Raw genomic sequence first — 12,259 nt, 5'->3', positions numbered from 1 at the left:
TATGAAACTTGAAATCAACCACAGGAAAAAGTCTGGAAAACCTCCAAAAGCATGCAGGTAAAGAACACCCTACTAAAGAATGAATGGGTCAACCAGGCAATTAGAGAAGAAATTAAAAAAATATATGGAAGCAAATTAAAATGAAAATACAGCAATCCAAACGCTTTGGGATGCAGCGAAGGCAGTCCTGAGAGAAAAGTACATTGCAATCCAAGCGTATCTCAAGAAACAAGAAAAATCCCAAATACAAAACCTAACAGCACACCTAAAGAAAATAGAAGCAGAAGAGCAAAGACACCCCAAACCCAGCAGCAGAGCAGAAACAAACAATATAGAATCTAAAAAAAACAGTAGAGCAGATCAATGAAACAAAGAGTTGCTTTTTTGAAAAAATAAACCAAACTGATAAACCTTTAGACAGGCTTCTCAAAAAGAAAAGGGAGGGTACCCAAATAGATAAAATCATGAATGAAAATGGAATTATTACAACCAATCTCTCAGAAATACAAGCAATTATCAGGGAATACTATGAAAAATTATATGCGAACAAACTGGACAACCTGGAAGAAATGGACAAATTCCTAAGCACCCACACACTTCCAAAACTCAAACAGGAAGAAGTAGAAAATTTGAACAGACCCATAGCCAGCGAAGAAATTGAATCAGTTATCAAAAATCTCCCAACAAATAAGAGTACAGGACCAGATGGCTTTCCTAGGGAATTCTACCAGATATTTAAAGCAGAGATAATATCTATCCTTCTCAAGCTGTTCCAAAAAAATAGAAAGGCAAGGAAAACTTCCAAACTCATTCTATGAATCCAGCATTACTTTGATTCCCAAACCAGACAGAGACCCAGCAAAAAAAAAAAAAAAAAAAAAAAAAAAAAAGAGAACTACAGGCCAATATCCCTGATGAATATGGATGCAAAAATTCTCAATAAGATACTAGCAAATCGAATTCAACGGCATATAAAAAGAATTATTCACCATGATCAAGTGGGATTCATTCCTGGGATGCAGGGCTGGTTCAATATTCACAAATCAATCAATGTGATACATCACATTAATAAAAGAAAAGATAAGAAACATATGGTCCTGTCAATCGACGCAGAAAACGCATTTGGCAAAATTCAGCATCATTTCTTAATAAAAACCCTCGAGAAAGTCGGGATAGAAGGAACATACTTAAACATCATAAAAGCCATTTATGAAAAGCCCACAGGTAATATCATCCGCAATGGGGAAAAACTGAGAGCTTTCCCCCTGAGATCAGGACCACGACAGGGATGTCCACTCTCACTGCTGTTGTTTAACATAGTGTTGGAAGTTCTAGGATCAGCAATCAGACAACAAAAGGAAATCAAAGGCTTCAAAATTGGCAAAGATGAAGTCAAGCTTTCACTTTTTGCAGATGACATGATACTATACATGGAAAACCTGATAGACTCCACCAAAAGTCTGCTAGAACTGATACATGAATTCAGCCAAGTCACAGGATACAAAATTAATGTACAAAATCAGTTGCATTTTTATACACCAATAATGAAGCAACAGAAAGACAAATAAAGAAACTGATCCCATTCACAATTACACCAAGAATCTTAAAATACCTAGGAATAAACTTAACCAAAGATGTAAAAGACCTGTATGCTGAAAACTATAGAAAGCTTATGAAGGAAACTGAAGAAGATACAAAGAAATGGAAAAACATTCTGTGCTCATGGACTGGAAGAATAAATATTGTTAAAATGTCAATACTACCCAAAGCTATGTACACCTTCAATGCAATCCCAATCAAAATTGTACCAGCATTCTTCTCAAAGCTAGAGCAAGCAATCCTAAAATTTGTGTGGAACCACAAAAGACCCCAAATAGCCAAAGTGATTTTGAAGAAGACCAAAGTGGGAGGCATCACAATCCCAGACTTTAGCCTCTACTACAAAGCTGTAATCATCAAGACAGGATGGTATTGGCACAAAAACAGAAACATAGACCAATGGAATAGAATAGAGATTCCAGAATTGGACCCACAAATGTATAGCCAGCTAATCTTTGACAAAGCAGGAAAGAATGTCCAATGGAAAAAAAGACAGTCTCTTCAACAAATGGGGGTGGGAGAACTGGACAGCAACATGCAGAAGAATAAAACTAGACCATTTTTTTACACCATTCACAAAAATAAACTCAAAATGGAATAAAGGACCTGAATGTGAGACAGGAAACCATCAAAACCCTAGAGGAGAAAGCAGGAAAAGACCTCTCTGACCTCAGCCGCAGCAATTTCTTACTTGACACATCTCCAAAGGCAAGGAAATTAAAAGCAAAAATGAACTACTGAGACTTCATGAAGATAAAAAGCTTCTGCACTGCAAAGGAAACAATCAACAAAACTCAAAGGCAACCAACGGAATGGGAAAGGATATTTACAAATGACATATGGGATAAAGGGCTAGTATCCAAAATCTATAAAGAACTCACCAAACTCCACACCCGAAAAACAAATAATCCAGTGAAGAAATGGGCAGAAGACATGAATAGACACTTCTCTAAAGAAGACATCCGGATGGCCAACAGGCACATGAAAAGATGCTCAACGTCGCTCCTCATCAGGGAAACACAAATCAAAACCACAATGAGATACCACCCTATGCCAGTCAAAGTGGCTAAAACGAACAAATCAGGAGACTATAGATGCTGGCGAGGATGTGGAGAAACGGGAACCCTCTTGCACTGTTGGTGAGAATGCAAACTGGTGCAGCCACTCTGGAAAACAGTGTGGAGGTTCCTCAAAAAGTTAAAAATCGATCTACCCTATGACCCAGCAATAGCACTGCTAGGAATTGACCCAAGGGATACAGGAGTGCTGATGCATAGGGGCACTTGTACCCCAATATTTATAGCAGCACTTTCAACAATAGCCAAATTATGGAAAGAGCCGAAATGTCCATCAACTGACAAATGGATAAAGAAGATATTGTTTATATATAAAATGGAATACTACTTGGTGATGGGAAAGAATGAAATCTGGCCATTTGTAGCAAAGTGGATGAAACTGGAGAGTATTATGCTAAGTGAAATAAGTCAGGCAGAAAAAGACAGATACCATATGTTTTCACTGATATGTGGATCCTGAGAAACTTAACAGAAGACCATGGGAGAGGGGAAGGGGGAAAAAAGTTACAGAGAGTGAAGGAGGCAAACCATAAGAGACTGTTAAATACTGAGAACAAACTGAGGATTGATGGAGGTTGGAGGAGTGGGGAAAGTGAGTGATGGGCATTGAGGAGGGCACCTGTTGGGATGAGTGCTGGGTGTTGTATGGAAACCAATTTGACAATAAATTATATTAAACATAAATAAATAAATAAATAAACAAACAAACAAACCAAAAACACAATTACATCCATAGTACCCCAGCAAAAGAAAAGAACTATAACTGAAAACTATTTAATGTATAATAGCAACCAAAATGCAAAATACCTAGGGGTAAAAACTGAATAAGAAATTTGTCAATGCTCTAAGAAAAACAAACATACAGGCTGTCAGTGCAGATACAGAATGATAAGTGTTTTTTAAGAAAAAAAAAATTAATTTCTACATCGAGACTAGATGCTTGCTAAAGTTTATTTCAGGTCTTAGATTTTGTGACCTACTACTGGACAAGCTAAATAAAGCCTTTGAACGATAGGAATCTGACAGTAAGATTTAAATATAATATTTATACTTGCTTCGGAGACTCTCTTTCCTTTATTACTGCAGGAACTATAGTTTGAAAGCCCTTTCTTGGTTGAATAATTATTTTTAAACTATTTTAAATCTTCTTCTAGATATCATGGTTATTGACCCAGTAAATGAAATTACTGAGCCCCCAGTATTTTAATGCTTTAATGAAGTGGCTTTCTAAAATGCTCACTCCCTGTGACCATGTAAAGCATAGCAATTAGCTAAAACTGAAAATTACCACCCTTCTAGTACCCAAGACTCCAGCAACTAGACAAACTAAAGACCTCGCTCAGGCCTCAGAAGAGCAAGAGCAACAATAAACAAATAATTATTCACAGGATGAATGAACCAAAATGTTTTATTGAAAATTATGGTGCACAGTCATCACAATTTTAAGAGATTTCAGACTTCCGTAGAGTCTTCTCCAAAACCTATGTAACTGGAGTTTAGAACTCTCCATGGGATCATTCTGATAAAGGGCAATTTGAACATCTCTCAAGCACTGAATATTGTAGCTCCTTTACATATTTTGAAGCTGAAATAAAAAAATAAGGCCCTGAAGTTAAAACAGGGTCAGTTGCCATAAAACATTAAAGCACAGGCAATCCAAAATGTAAACAATTTTTTATTATTTGTTTCATTTACAAAATAGGTTTACTGACAGGCTATGAAAAGAATGGGTGTCCTTGCCTTTCCTGAAAAGAAGGAAATGTAAACTGTGCACAAGTCCCGGCTGGGTGCAGCAGCTGAGACACGGTCCTCGTCACAGCCCCCCACCTCACGCTTGGGCTCCCGTCTGTAGCTGCGTATCTAAAGCATAGGGCCTAATTAAGCTAATGAATTATGTATGGATATATTATTGAATATACCAGCCTGGCCATAAAAATAAATAAATAACCTTTCTGTTTCCCAGAATTTCATTTGCGACGTGGAGAAGTGAGAGGGAGCTGTGAAAAGCCAAATAATTTTTCTAGTTCTAATTGTTATGAAAATGATATGCCTCTGTGTGTGTGTGTGTGTGTGTGTGTGTGTGTGTGTGTGTGTATAACTGCTGTCAACAAATACTAATTTTCAGCAAAGAATAGGTAACACTTCACAAAAATAGGACTTGTTCCAACTGAGTATTTGTTTCTTGTGAGAGGAGACAGGCAGTTTGCTATACCATGGCCATATCATTTCTCTATCTTTCCAGTGCTGGAAGCATACATTTGCCCATAAACCAGATTTTCCAATACAGATTAAGTAATGAAGACATGATGGGGTACCGGGGTGGCTCAGTCAGTTGAGCATCCAACTCTTGATCTCAGCGCAGGTCATGATCTCGTGGTTTGTGGGTTCGAGCCCCCACATTGGGTTCTGCACTGACTGCGGTGTCTGCTTGGGATTCTGTCTCTCCCTCTCTCTCTCCACCCCTTCCTTCCCCACTTGCCCTCTCCCTCTCTCAAAAAAAAAAAAAAAAAAAACTTCAAAAAAAAGATGATTAAAAAAAAATGAAGACATGATTCAAAATGAAAGCTATTAATACCAGGACTTTGAAAGTTTAATATGTAAACTTTCATATATAGAAATAGATCACTGCATATAGTCATTTCAATACAACCAACATGCACCATTTCATCATATTCCACTTCCTTCTTATCTGAAAAGAACTTAATGTGTTTTAAGAAAATGAGAATAGAACCATCTTCTGGCAGCATAGTACAACACAAATAAGCACTGACTTTGTTATCAGACTTGTGTTCAGATTCCTCTCTGCCACTTTCTAGGCTGGGTGCTTTTGCATACATTTCTCAACTTCATGATTCTCTGTTTTTTAAGTTCTACAATTCATTTATTAGTTATCCATGGGCAACCACTATATTTGCCCACCTGACAACCTTGAATAAAATTCAACATTACTATTCATCTCCCATAAAAGAGAGGGAAAAAAAACCCTACAGTCATTAGTGGGCAATATAAATTTAGTGGAAGACCGTTTGGGGATATGAAAGAGGGCTTTCCCCTCCCAGATCTTCGTTTCTTCCTAGTGACACACCCCAGACTCTATTTCTCTACATTTCTTCACAAAGCGATATATTTTCTCCTGATGGTTCTTCCCAGCTGGACTCTCACAACTATCACTCACTCAGCCCCCTAGACTCTCTAGTTACCAAGATCGACCCTTCTCAGGAGTTAGTAGAGATGTATCAATAACAAATCTTGTGATTAATAAATAAAAGCACACATACACACACTTTGCAAGAGGAAATGAAGCCTTTTTATTTTCTGCATTTGTGTCATCTGAGGATTCCCCTCAGGACTAGTAAAATCTTTCTGCTTTGGCTTTAGCTTTGTTATTTTTCTTAGAAGATGTTGGTAATAAATATGTTTCAGAAGCATCCATACACTTGCTTCTTTCATTTTTCCCCCCACATAAGTCTGCTTGGTAAAAAAAAAAAAAGTGCTACGTAGAAAACATCAGATGCAGCTTAAGGACACACAGAGTGAAGGCTTTTCTGTGTGGGCTGGATCGTGAATGTAGAGCATGCATTGTGACGAAAATCATTCCTCTAGCTCATGATGGGAATAATTTCTCAGATCGAAGTTCCCTTTCTGCCCCACAGAGGAAACCTAAGTAACAGTCATGATCTTTTCTTAACACTGCATGGCAAGCTTCAAAAGACAACCAAGGCCAGGAAAATTCCTCTAATGGTTATCTGTCTCCTCCGAGCGACAGTGAGGCAGTTCCAAATCAAACATGGCACTGGGCTTGGTTTCTTAGAAACAAAAGGATAGATTACACTACAAATTTTAAAAAGAAAATTAATTTCATAATAGATTTCCTGGCTGGATATTAGGAAGACTATTCTCAAAAAAATAAAGGGCTATTTGTAGTCTTTTTGGAAAACTAGTAAAGTTTTATGCAGAGTATGGATAACCACAGATGGCAGTAAAGTGTATAATGTATGCAAAGGGGAATGGTTCCAAGCTGATATTTTTTCCCCTGGGAAAACGTACTAATACTTTCACATTAATAATGGGCCATTATCTTAAAATTGAAGCTGGTAAGTCCAAATACCGTAGGTCTGGTAGTTATGATTTGAATGGGTTCTTGCAGTTTTCCAGCTGTTAAGTTAAATGCAGGGTAGCCTGTGGCTTCCCAAGATGAGTTTTGACTCTTATTTCTAACCGATTGACCTGTGCTCTGGTTTTTGACTGCAACATTAGGTCAGTCAACAAAAATATCCTGTATGAATGGGTTGACATGGCCACCAAACTCTGATTTCCAACTCTCAAGCTGGAAGTATAACCCCTAATTTACTCTAGTCCCAGGCTGATTAGACCCATTATTTAATGAAGTCTCTCTCGGTTGTCTGTCTATCAAATTATTTGTATTCATGGAGAGAAAGTGATAAGCCAAAATGCTAATTATCCATTTTTCTAAAATAAAAGGTCCATGCTAAGAATAATAATGAGTTATTAAAATAGCACTTTTCATCTGACATAATACATCTTAACAAGCTCTTTAAATCCAGAGATTTTCATTGCTGGACATCTTATCTAATAAAAAGGGAGATGTTTACTTTCTATTCAGAATTTTGCTAGCATTGGGTAATGGCTTTTGAATTTGAATGTTATTGAAAATAATGAGATAAGATGGGGGAAATCCAGTCTCTAAAAAAAACTTTAAAAACCCCTACACTTAATGTATTGATTTATAGGAACATTTTTCCAAGTACCTGGGTCTAAAATAGTGATTCTCAACTGGGATAAATTTTGTTCCCTAGGGGATATTTTCAAATGTCTAGAGACATTTTTGGCTGTCATAACTGGGGGTGGAAAGTGGCAGTGGTACTATTGGCATCTAGTGAGTAGAAGCCAAGAATGCTGCTCAACATCCTACAATGAAGAGCAAAGCCACGCCCCCCCCAAGAATTAATCAGCCTAAAATGTCAGTAGTGCTGAGGTTGAGAATGTATATGTATATGCATATGCATATGTATATGTATATAATATATATGTAATATAATACATGTAATATATGTAATATATTATATAATATATGTTATATATAATATATAATTATATATAATATATAATAGCATGTATTACATATAATATATAATTATACATAATATATAATAATATATAATATATGTGTATATGTGTGTATATATATATAATATATAATAGCTTTGCAACTTGTTTCTAAAGAATATGCACTCCTACAAGGAGTTCTGTTAGCAAGTAAAGGCATCTCCTACTGATCTCATCAGCACTACCTGTCCACATAAACCATGTGCATTTGTATACAACCAACCAGCTCGGATAAGCTTCATATCCCATCCTACACTCACAACACACACTCACACCTGAGGCCTGTCACACACAGGGGCTGCTTAGCTCACCACCACCACCATCACCACCCCAACAATTACACTGATCACTTTTTAAAAAAATACACATTTCAGGAATTGGGAGCACAATGATTTGGGGAGCATAAATCATGCACCAATTTGTTTTCTATATAAATATGTAGGATTAAAGTTCCAACGTAACATCCTAAGTCATTTTTTAACCACAAAGCAACTTAGAGGTTAGCTTCTAGTCTTCCTAGAGGAAAAGTCAAGAGAAAACAGTTTATTTTCTAGATAGATTTCTGTTTCCTTGGCACACAGAGTTTTGGCACTGGAGGGCTGTGAGAAACACAGTGGCTTTGGGTTGGCAGGCTCTGAGCATTTCAGTTCCCAGCAGCGAGGCTCCTCTGAGGCCTGCCAAATCCACAAAGCAACACTTAGTCTTTGGAGCCAAAAGCCCTTGGGAGGGAACCATCCTCTGTGCAAAAAAAAAAAAAAAAAAAAAAAAAAAAAAAAATCAATATATGCTCCATTAGCTAAAAGGTTGATTACCAGTAGCAGAATCTTTAATAAATCTTAGCTAAGTTTTAGAATTTGAAGGATACTAGTTTTATATATTTTATTTGAGAAAGGGAGAGTGAGCGTGCAGAGGGGAGATGGTCAGAGGAAGAGAGATTCTTAAGTAGGCTCCATGCTCAACGCAGAGCCCGACACAGGGCTCGATCCCACCACCATAAGATCATAACCTGAGCCAAAATCAAGATTCAGATTCTCAACTGAATGAGCCACCCAGGCGCCCTGGGATACTAGTATTATAGAAGTTTGATAGTTAATCAAGTACCAATAATGTAGATGCCAGGGAAAGGCAGCCATCTCCAATGCCATCTCTTTAGTTAACACCGAAGTCCCTCTCACTGGCTCAGATTTAATTCAATAAATTCCTTTAAAAAGTAAAACAAACAAACAAAGCCAAAAAAAAAAAAAAAAACCTTGGGGATTAAAGACAATAATAGATGCAGATAGTGGGTAGAAAAAATCATGAATGTTTATTTATCTGCAACAACTTACCTAAAATTCATGTATACCCGGTGAAGAAATATTTGTTAGAATACAAGGTGGCTCCACCAATACAAAACACAGAAATAAAAGCGCCATGAAACCAACATAAATAATAAATCATTATATAAATAAATGAGCACAGAAAAATCTATCAAAACCCATTAAAACAAGAATCATACATTATCACCGGGTTTGTGTGTAGAGGCTGGATTAAAGGTCAGTATGATACAATGATAGGAAGTGGGAGCACATCACTGAAAGAGGAAAAAGCAAATATCCAGCTGTTTTAAACTGTTGGCTATTATGAAAAATTAAATTATATACATTCTTAATAAATGGCACCAAAAAGCGAGGCTGAGTGTACAAACAGTATTCTGTAAAGGCACAATACTAAATCATCTAGACAACAAATGCATTGGGATGTTTGGCACTTGATCTTATTTTGCATTGTTTACTCAAAGTATGATCATTTTGTCATTTCCTCCGTGACAATTAAATTCTGTCCAATACAACAATCTTCCAGAAGAAAGTAATTAAAATGTTGATGTGTGCCATACTTTCTTAATAGAAAACTTTTTTTAAAGGGTGAATTAAAACTGATCTCAAAGGTTAAATGTAATGAAGTGTGTCTAAGATACACAGCTACCAATTAAAAACATATTTGTGGTAATTAGCATTCAAAATAAACATGGGGATTGTAGGCTCTGGAATGCACATATCCTACTCTCACAAAGCTATAGGTCCATAAAAGTAACTGAATCAGAACACTAACTACACACAGTAAGATGCTGCCCTCTGGCATTCCCTGGTAGAAGAAACCTTACGGGGATTGCGTTTTCACTTTTGTTAACCACAAATCAACAAGGCTCCCGCTGTACGTAGAATAAACTCTAAACCCTTCATGTGGCTTCAGGCACCCTGGACTCTGGACCTCTCAGTCACAGCCAGACAGCAAACTTAATTTGTTTCTTGACCATGTCATGTTCTTGCCACAGCCTCAGGACTTGGAACATTGTCTCTTTTTTCCTGGAATACTTTACGCTCTATTGTCAAGCCATTTTTGCAAATTCCTTCTCATCTTGCAGGACCCAACTGAAATGTCGGCTTCTCAAAGAAGACTTTTCCTGACCACCTATTCAAGTTCAAGGTAAATCCTCCCCATTAGGCCCTTTTATAGCACACAATAGTGTACCTTCAGATATAATTGCGTACTTCTTAATCCATTTACTCATTTATTGTCAGTCTTTCCCATTAGTCCCTAAATTTCTTGGAGGTTAAGAGAACATTCCGTTTGCCACTATATCAACAACACTAACACGTTGCCTGGCCCAAAGTAGATGTTAATAAATATTTCTGAACACATAAAAGTAGTTTCAGATGCACTGTAAATATCACATTGGTTAAAAGACTTAACTGTGATGTTTAGTGATACAGTGGTTTTAGCACCATTACCCAATATCAATGTTAAGTAGGATCCTACTTTATTCACACAGCATCTTATATTTTTCAGAGCATAAATCTTTTTTTTACTGTCTTTTTTTTATTATATGAAATTTATCGTCAAATTAGTTTCCATACAACACCCAGTGCTCATCCCAAAAGATGCCCTCTTCAATGCCCATCACCTACCCTCCCCTCCCTCCCACCCCCCATCAACCCTCAGTTTGTTTTCAGTTTTTAAGAGTCTCTTATGCTTTGGCTCTCTCTCCCACCCTAACCTCTTTTTTTTTCTTTTTTTCCCCTTCCCCTCCCCCATGGGTTTCTGTTAGTTTCTCAGGATCCACATAAGAGTGAAAACATATGGTACCTGTCTTTCAGAGCATAAATCTTAAATTTTGTTAAGCTCAACGAATTCAGAGGAATCTCCAAGAATATAGAGACCTCTGATACCAATGGGATATACAATTCATTCCATTGAACTGAGCAACAGTATAAAATACACTGAGTGTAGTCACTGTCTAAACCACATATATACATGTCTGTGTGTACAGGAGTACATGTGTGTACATGTGTCAAAACCCACCTATAAGTAGATTCCTAGTCAGGGGCCCTGCTGGACAGATTGTCTTGAAATAGACATGTCAGGATTTAGCCCCTGAGTTCTTTCTTCTCCTGAACTTCTCAAAAATTGCTTTCTTAACCTACATTTTACTTTAATATCCAAGAGGTCTAATATGAAATTTCAGATAAAGTATCACACTGAGTTAGAGGGAATGAACCTAAAACAGACTTAAATTTGTGATGAAAAGGTTATGGTAGCTGGAGAAGCCAGGATCACAGGACTTTTCTTGTTTAAGCAGGCCAGTCCAAATGGGCACAACATGAAAACAGAAAAGAGGTTAGAAAACAAGGAAAGTAAAGAATAAAAACACAGTAGGATATTCATCTGCATACAAGAGTATAAAATCATTTTTAACTCCTATGTTTAATGAAGAAGAAAAAAAGACAGATTTTAAGGGTCACTGGATAAAGGTAGAAAGCATAACTTTCAATTGCAATTTTAATGGTTATTTAATAATTTTATGATAAGTTTTATAAAAGCAAGGAAATTGTTCTGTTCCCTATATGACTCCAGCATCCATAATTGTGTCTGACATCTCGCAGGCAATCAGCAAATATTTGTTGAGTGAATAACAACAATAATGGCAACTTCTGTTAACGCTTTGTCAAATACTGAATAGAACAATTCATAAATAAATATCAATACCCATCACAGCAATCTTAGGAGGAAGGCTTATCATTACTGTTTTATAAATGAGCTAATGAAATCCTAATAACTTCTCCAGGATCAGAGAGAAAAACCAGCATTCACATTCAGGACTAGATGACTCCAGAGCCTGCTTTCCTAACCACTGCACTAAACAGGCTTCTTGAACATGCAGAATTGTACAGAGGACAAATGCAGGCACATTTAAAAGGAGGTGCAGGAAAAAAATATCACAATATAAGATGAACTATAGTGCTGAAGAACAGGGCCTGTTTCTGTATAATCAGTTCACTGAAGCTGCAAGTACAATGCCATAGGATATTATGAAGGTGGCTAAAGGCAGGACAGGGTGAGATAGGGAGTCCAGAAAAAATAGATAGCAAATAAATAAAGAGCTTATTCCTTTCCACAGTAACAACTATACCACTAGC

At 36.9% G+C, this 12,259-nt stretch overlaps 1 protein-coding gene across 5 annotated transcripts in view; it reads right to left on the bottom strand.

Moving 5' to 3' along the window:
• Positions 1 to 12,259, bottom strand: part of ST6GALNAC3 (ST6 N-acetylgalactosaminide alpha-2,6-sialyltransferase 3) — a 540,386-nt gene that overhangs the window by 220,132 nt on the left and 307,995 nt on the right. The window lies entirely within an intron of this gene.

This window comes from Leopardus geoffroyi, chromosome C1, assembly GCF_018350155.1.
Source record: "Leopardus geoffroyi isolate Oge1 chromosome C1, O.geoffroyi_Oge1_pat1.0, whole genome shotgun sequence".
In the NCBI taxonomy this organism is placed as follows: Eukaryota; Metazoa; Chordata; class Mammalia; order Carnivora; family Felidae; genus Leopardus; species Leopardus geoffroyi.
Note: the sequence above shows the minus strand (reverse complement) of the source record. Positions and strands in the feature narration are given on the sequence as shown.